Raw genomic sequence first — 7,266 nt, forward strand, 5'->3', positions numbered from 1 at the left:
CTAGGACCTGTGTGTATAATCAACTCTTCCTTCTAAGCCTCATTCTTATTTCCTCCTGTGGCTGCCCTGACATTACCATACCATATCCAACATTTACATTCTTAGAACACATGTCAAATAAACATGTGTATAGTCTTGCATTTCCTAACAAATAAATCAAAATTCTTGATGCCTAAATGTCTACCTGTAGCTTCTACAGGGTTTCACTATTTTGTGTATTATGTACATAATATATAAATGTTTCTTTACCTTGTGCTCAAAATATGTTTTTTAAAGTGAGCTCAAATTTTTCACTAGTTTTTTAAATTGATGCTTAACTTTTCCCCACATTTGGGCAGACTTTTTAAAACTTCAAATATTACAAGGCTGTTGCTTACAAAGAGCCAGCTTCTGTGTACAGGTCAAAGCATCTACACAGAGAAGTTGAGTTTCTCCATGGAAATTCATGGGTTTTGTCAAACTTGTTTGGAAACCAATAGATTGTAAAATCAGCTCGGGATTACTTTTAGTTTGTCTGAGAAGCAACTGGTTAACCTAATGGATCCTAAATCAATGTCATTTTGTTGGAACAAAGGCCATGAAGGTGGGAGGAGAGGAGAAAGGGGCAAACTCTTTTCTTAAACTTTTGACTTAGATCAAGTGTTACAAAAATAATGATAAGGAGTGAACAGCCACCTAGTTTACTTTACTTTAGTATAAATTTGGCAGAATTGTCTAATATGGTTCCTGGTCTGATTGAATTGCATCTGGGAGGCTCTTAACATCCTTCCACATAAAATTCACCATCAAGCTGCCAGAAGGTCCCCACTGACTTGTTTGGCAGCATGGAAATCTGTGGCCTCGGACATGCACCAAGAAGAGGGCGGGCTCCCTGAGTTTGCAGGGACCTGATGTGTGCCTTCTGAGACAGCTCTTTTTTTTTTTTTTTTGTACAAAATTCCCCAATTTTACCCCAAAAAATAAGCTCCATGAGGCACAGAGATGCTCATTTAGAATTCAAAGTCTTTGCCTGCCATGTCGAGAGCCCTCTGTGTCTCCCTCCTCCCTCTGTGTCTCGTTGTAGATCTTCCCCACGGGCACCCGAAACCTGTTAAACCAGGCGACACTGATCCGGGGGTCCAGGTAGTTGAGCTTGGACGTGCCCAGGGCCACCTGCTTGCTCTCCGCCTTGTCTGTGGCCTGCATGCTCAGTCTCCTGAGCTGCTCCTCCAGTTTCTCCAGCAGCCGTCCCCTCTTCTCCAGGAAGCTCTTGGACATGCTGTCCGCTCTGGATCTGTGGTCAGCCCTTGCCTTCTTCAGCTCTGCCTTGGCCTCGGCCACCTGCTTCTTCTTCGCCTCAATCTTCGACCGAAGAGTCTGCAATCGACTTCTCGAAGGTCTTGGGAGTTGCCCGCTGATGGCTGCAGAGAATGGCAATGGCCCAATTGGCTCGATTGTAAGAGAGAATCTTAGCGGCTACGCTGTCTTCACCTCTGGTCAGCGCTCTCAGCTGGCCCTGCAGGGTGAGGCTGGCGTTGCAGGTCTGGAACACCTTGGCCGTCAGGCCATCCATCAGGTCCTGCAGGTGCCTGTTTAGATTGGTGGTGGTCAGTCTGTCAAAGGGCTCATCCCCAGGGCCTTTGTTCTTCATGAGCAGCTGCAGATTCTCGCACACCAGCTTCTCCATACGCCCTCTGTTGTAGTAGCAGATCGAGTCCTGTCCCAGGAAGTCGAATTCCACGACGTACGGGCAGCCACCGGCCTCTGGGTGCAGCTGGACGTGTGCCACGCGGAGGGGGCAGCCGCCCACCGTGTCAGCCGCCTCGCCCTCCTCCTTCTCGTGGCCGGCTCGCAGCGCCAGCTTGTCGATGAAATAAAGGGCCACAGCGCGTTGTCTCGCCTTCATTTCTCGGGACTTACAGTCGGCCCGGTACTGAGAACGGATCTCGCCCACGACTCCTTTCAAGCGCCGAGCCACTTCATACTTCTCCCCATCTCTCTCCCCCTTCGGCTTGGAGCTGGGGTTCAGCATGATGTACTTGATGGAATTCTGCCCGTTCTCTGTCCACGCCGCCAGCCACGTGACCGTGCGGTCGCACCGCACCTCCTCCCACCGGTGACCTACCAGAGGCTTGGGTACTTCGGAGTCCCTGCTGCAGTTGATGGTCATGTCCTCCGGCAGGACCCTCCTCTTCAGCATCCCCATCTTGGGGTGGTCGCCGCGGCCCCGGAACAACCCAGGGGGCTCGGTCTGAAATTGCCGATCTTCTCTCGGTGCCCGTCTAAGATACAGCTCTTTGACAGAGGCATCCCAGTGCATTTTCCATGCAGGAAAAGTGTCATTATACCATAGGAAACACTGTGACAATATCTGAAGTTAGGGGTTCTGTGGGATCTGAGGATTGATTCTAAACTCTAAGTTCCTAAATGCACACAGTAGAGGGCCACGGTAGAGTTTTCAGGAGTGGCAAGGGAAACGCCACTTTCATTTGTGTGTGATATTGAAGCACTTATTGTATCAAATAGTATCCATAGTATCAAACAAGCACAAAAGCTCCAACCTGTATCGAGTACTATGCTTCCAAAGAATGGCCAAAAAACATGGAGTGAACTAAAGAGCTTACCTAACTTGCACGACCCATAATTTAAAAAGTAAAAATCTGAAACTTTCAGTGCCTATAAGGCTTTGTTTAAGAACAGGATGAGGGATTCTGAGAAAGCGTCAGAGGAGACAGTACACCTTTCCTTTTCCCATTCCCACCTCTGCCTTTACTGCAAACCATGGCAAGCAGCCACGCTGAGCCCCAAGCACAGACCAGCTCTGCTTTCACCCAGAGATTCCACTCCAGGACCCAGGGGACAGGAGTGGAAGCTAAATGCAGCTCAGGTTTGTACATTGAAGCCAAATAATTGGTGAGTTTGGCCAAGATTCAAATTCATTCTGAAGCATTAAATCAAAGTGTTACAGGCTTGGTTCCAACATTTAGAGCAGCCCAAGTAGTGAATTGCCAATCAGTTACCTTCCTCTCCCTGTAATCAATCTAATCTAGGTGACAGACACGAAGAAGTGCCAGGACCTGGCCTGAATGGCAAAAAATAAGCCAAAGAATTAGAACAGTAAATTTCATTGTTAACAACCCTTCTGAGTAAGGAGGAGGTATTGAAGAAGGAAAGGAATTAATCCAACAAGGAAGACACATGGAGGAGAAAGGAAATACCCATTTCAGTGCAAAATTAGAGAATAAGAGCAGGAATAGGAAAAAAAAAGGGTGGTGGTGGTGGTGGTGGAATCTTAACACACCCCAAAAAGTTGGTCTAGATTGTAAGAGACATCTGACAGAGGTGTCTGAACTTGGGGAAAAAAAAAAAAAAAAGAACTGAGGAAGAGAAAACAGAAGAGACAAGAAACAAATTGGGGCAAAGGTGCATTCCCACAGGACACCGGAAGTGGAAGCTGGCAGGAAGAGATCTCGAACAAAGGTGGTAGGTCCTGGCTGGGATGAGGTTTGTGGCAGGGGTGAGGAAAAACTCTGAGAGCCAGAGACATGAACTCTTTGGTTTTTAAGCATCGAAAACAATGAAGTTATTACTTGGAGGAAAAAAATAATTTGTTAAATAGATCAATAGCTCTCAGTTCACCAGAGATAACACTGAAATACATCAAGGGGAAATATATGGAAATTACACTTTCCAGATCAAGATAATTTTGAAGAACAGAATTACAGTCTCTAGCACATCACACACAGATTTAGGAGAATATTCAATGAAATCTGAAAATTTTTATACATAAACGGCAGATGTGAGGAAATTCGAATGCACTTTCTTTTTGCAAAACATAGATTGGACTGTCTTGATTATAGTGACACCAGCCTCCATTTAGTGCCTGCCAAGGAAGACACCTTCATGGAAGAAAGTTTACTCTGCTGACACATGATGCAAAACGGGTTTTGGTCTAAGAGACAGAGAGGGATGGCTGGAGGTACCTGGGGATGTGGAAAGGGGGTGATGATCTTCACTAATGAAAAAGATGCAAAGACACAACACTATACCATTCAAGCTACCCAAAGCAAAGATGAGTAACAATACTCAGTGAAAGCCAGTAACATGCAAGCACATGACATACTACATGTTATTGCTCTAGGTGGAACATGACACTGTTAAACGTTTCACCTTTATGAGAAAACAAACATTAAATCAGTTCTTTTCCCTTTTCTCCATGTGGAAATCCATATTATCATTCGTGAAGGCTGGAACATTTCATCTTTTTTTCTGACAGATTCTTCTACCCTCTTTCTAGAAAAGAACTGAACTCAGGGAACTGTACAGCCTTCTCCACAGATTCTAAATAAACCTGACTCCGTAGATTATCTTCCAGCAGCTGTGAGGAACATAAAGCTTTTCCTAGTATATGGGGGAGGGAGGAATTCTGAAGCATACTACAGGCAGTTTTTCCCCAGCTATCATGTGATTTTTAAGAGCCAGCCCGTCTGGAAAATGTTGAATTTGTTTGTAAGAAAGGTAAACACTGCCAAAATCAACAAGTTCCTTCCTTAGGGGGCTGTAGAGAAAATTGGTCTACAGATTAAGACAGTTCAGACAACTTAGGCTGCAGTAGAAGTGAACCCCCTCGGCACACAGGTCTTACCCCAGAACTGTATTAGAAAGCTGATAAATCTCTGTTGGAGTAATTACAAACTGTGTACTGGAGAGGTAGAGGAAATTAAAATGGATCTCGTCTATAAATATCTTAGACAAAGTGAGTTTTTTAAATGAATAAGTAGGCCAAGAGGCTTAGTGAATTGGGTTAAATGGTTCAGCCGCACTGGCTAGATTGCTTGTCCTGTGTGTCTTAACTGTGATTAGACCAATATAAAATGGTTTCATAGGTGATTGGTTACAAGTCAACAAAAATGCTTTGATTAAAATGGAACAGCTAAACATTTTCTGCATGTCCTGTAATTAGGGCTGCCAGATAAAAAGCAGGACACAGCTTCATTTGAATTTCAAATAAACAACAAATAAGTTTTTTAGTATAAGCACGCCCTAAATATTGCTTGAGGCATGCTTGTACAAAAAGAATTATTCACTGTTTATCCAAAATTCAAATATAACTGTACATTCTCTGTTTTTATTTGCTAAATCTGGCAAATTTACCTGTAATACCTATAAAATAGGGTATGTGTTTTTTATACTCCCACTCCCAAAAGCACACTGAATTCATATTTGAATATGTTTAGCCAATACCTATGTATAGACCCAGAAAGATTAAGTATTATTTATGAGATGAAAATCCAGGCAAGGTTTTCTAAGAAGTTAATTATAAGAGTTACTTTAGGGAATTGAATATCCTGAGTTTTCTTCTAGGTTGAGCTTTATAACTATCTGGGGAGTTTTAAAAATCCAGGCTGCAGCTCAGACCGATTAAACCAGAACCTCTGGGTGGGATGCAGGCATCTGTACTTTTAAAAACTCCACAGTGAATTATTGCTGCCAAGGTGAGAATCACTGCTCTAGACTGATTGCTATGACCTGCCAACCTGTGATCGCAAAGATAAAAGATAAAAAGGGAGCTGATGTTTCCAGGCTGTCATTCAGGGTAGCACAAGTTTGGCTGTTTTTGCCCCTGCCTGCTTTGAAATTTATAAGAACATTCACATTCAGCTATGAATGGAAGGTAAATGAAGGACTGAGAAATAGTGGAGATGAGAAGGTTTTTGAAAATCTACATCTTCATGTGGTACATATATACACAATGAAATATTACTCAGCCATCAAAAAGAATGAAATAATACCAATTGCAGCAACATGGATGGATGTAGAGATTATCCTACTAAGTGAAGTAAGTCAGAAAGAGAAAGACAAATACCATATGATATCACTTATATGTGGAATCTAAAATATGACACAAATGAACTTATCTATGAAACAGAAACAGACTCACAGACATAGAGAACAGACCTGTGGTTGCCAAGGGGGAGGGGGTGTGGTGGAGGAAAGGATTGGGAATTAGGGATGAGCAGATGCAAACTAGTATATAAAGGATGGATAAACAACAAGGTCCTACTGTATAGCACCGGGAACTATATTCAATATCCCTCAATAAACCATAACAGAAAAGAGTATGAAAAAGAATATATATATACACATAACTGAGTCACTTTGCTGTACAGCAGAAATTAACACAACATTGTAAATCAACTATACTTCAGTAAAATTTTTTTAAAAAAGAAAAAGAAAGAAAAGTTTACATCTTCAAATATAGTAGCCTATGAACTTTCTCAGGCTGGGTTTTATGGACACAACTGTTAAGCAAAGTTAAACACCCATAAATCTCTGCTCTTATCGGGGGATTAAAACTATATGGAGACATATATATTTACATTTACAGGGCACAGAGAGAAGTCACAAAGTATATATTTCAAGTACATATTTCCCCATTGTATTTTTTTTTCTGCCAAAACATTACCTATCAGTGTCAGCTATAGAATTACGGACATTACCAAAAGACCCAACCAAATTCATTACTTTTAATTCAAATGATGGGCTCCAACTGCAGTGTGCTCTTAAATTACTAATGTTGCAAAGATCACTAAGGTTAGTTTTTCTCTGTAATTGTAACTGACAATGTATTGCCTGAAGATGAACATAGAGCATTCTTTCTGTATTTGTCCTGGAAGTTGACTGATAAGCCTGCTGCAGTGCTGCATGCTTTCAAGCCTTCCTTGTCAGAAAGCCTGAAGAACTGTTATATTATTAAAACCTCATTCCTAGCACTTACAAAGAGAGTTCCAAAGCCAGCCTCCATATCTTATCACATACCACTGGCTCCACAGTGCATTTTGACACAGAGTATATTTACTTTCAACACCGACAACCTTCCCTTTGCTCTCCTCCGGTACCCTAAACTCTCCTGGATTTAAGAATCCCATGTATACTTTGCAACAAGTTGTTGTTGTAATTTCAACCCTGAAAGGGATAAAGAGTTAACTACATCTTTCATTAATAATGTAGGACTGAGAGTCTCTAGATTTGTGCTGATAGAGTTTTTAGTTCTCCTGACACGAGAAGAAGAGATAAAGACCAGAAATCATAAAATTATTTCATGTTTTACTTCATCTCCAGCCCACTATGAACACTAAGCTCTGTCTACACTTAAATGCAAAATGTTTTCCTTTGATGCGATTGTGCCTTAGATGTTAAGGGGCACATCTTGGTTAAGTGAAAAGAGAACTGAGCTGTCACCAGGTTCATCCCCAAGTGTATGTGATCACTCTGATTCTGTTCCCC

At 42.2% G+C, this 7,266-nt stretch overlaps 1 pseudogene across 1 annotated transcript; it reads right to left on the reverse strand.

Annotated features, from left to right (window-relative positions):
• Nucleotides 1-840: 840 nt before the first annotated feature.
• LOC309802825 (DNA topoisomerase I, mitochondrial-like) lies at nt 841-2,289 on the reverse strand (annotated as a pseudogene). The gene has a single exon. The product of its transcript is annotated as a DNA topoisomerase I, mitochondrial-like (transcript).
• Nucleotides 2,290-7,266: the final 4,977 nt, after the last annotated feature.

This window comes from Mesoplodon mirus (assembly GCF_964341445.2).
Source record: "Mesoplodon mirus genome assembly, chromosome: 4".
NCBI classification, from domain to species: Eukaryota; Metazoa; Chordata; class Mammalia; order Artiodactyla; family Ziphiidae; genus Mesoplodon; species Mesoplodon mirus.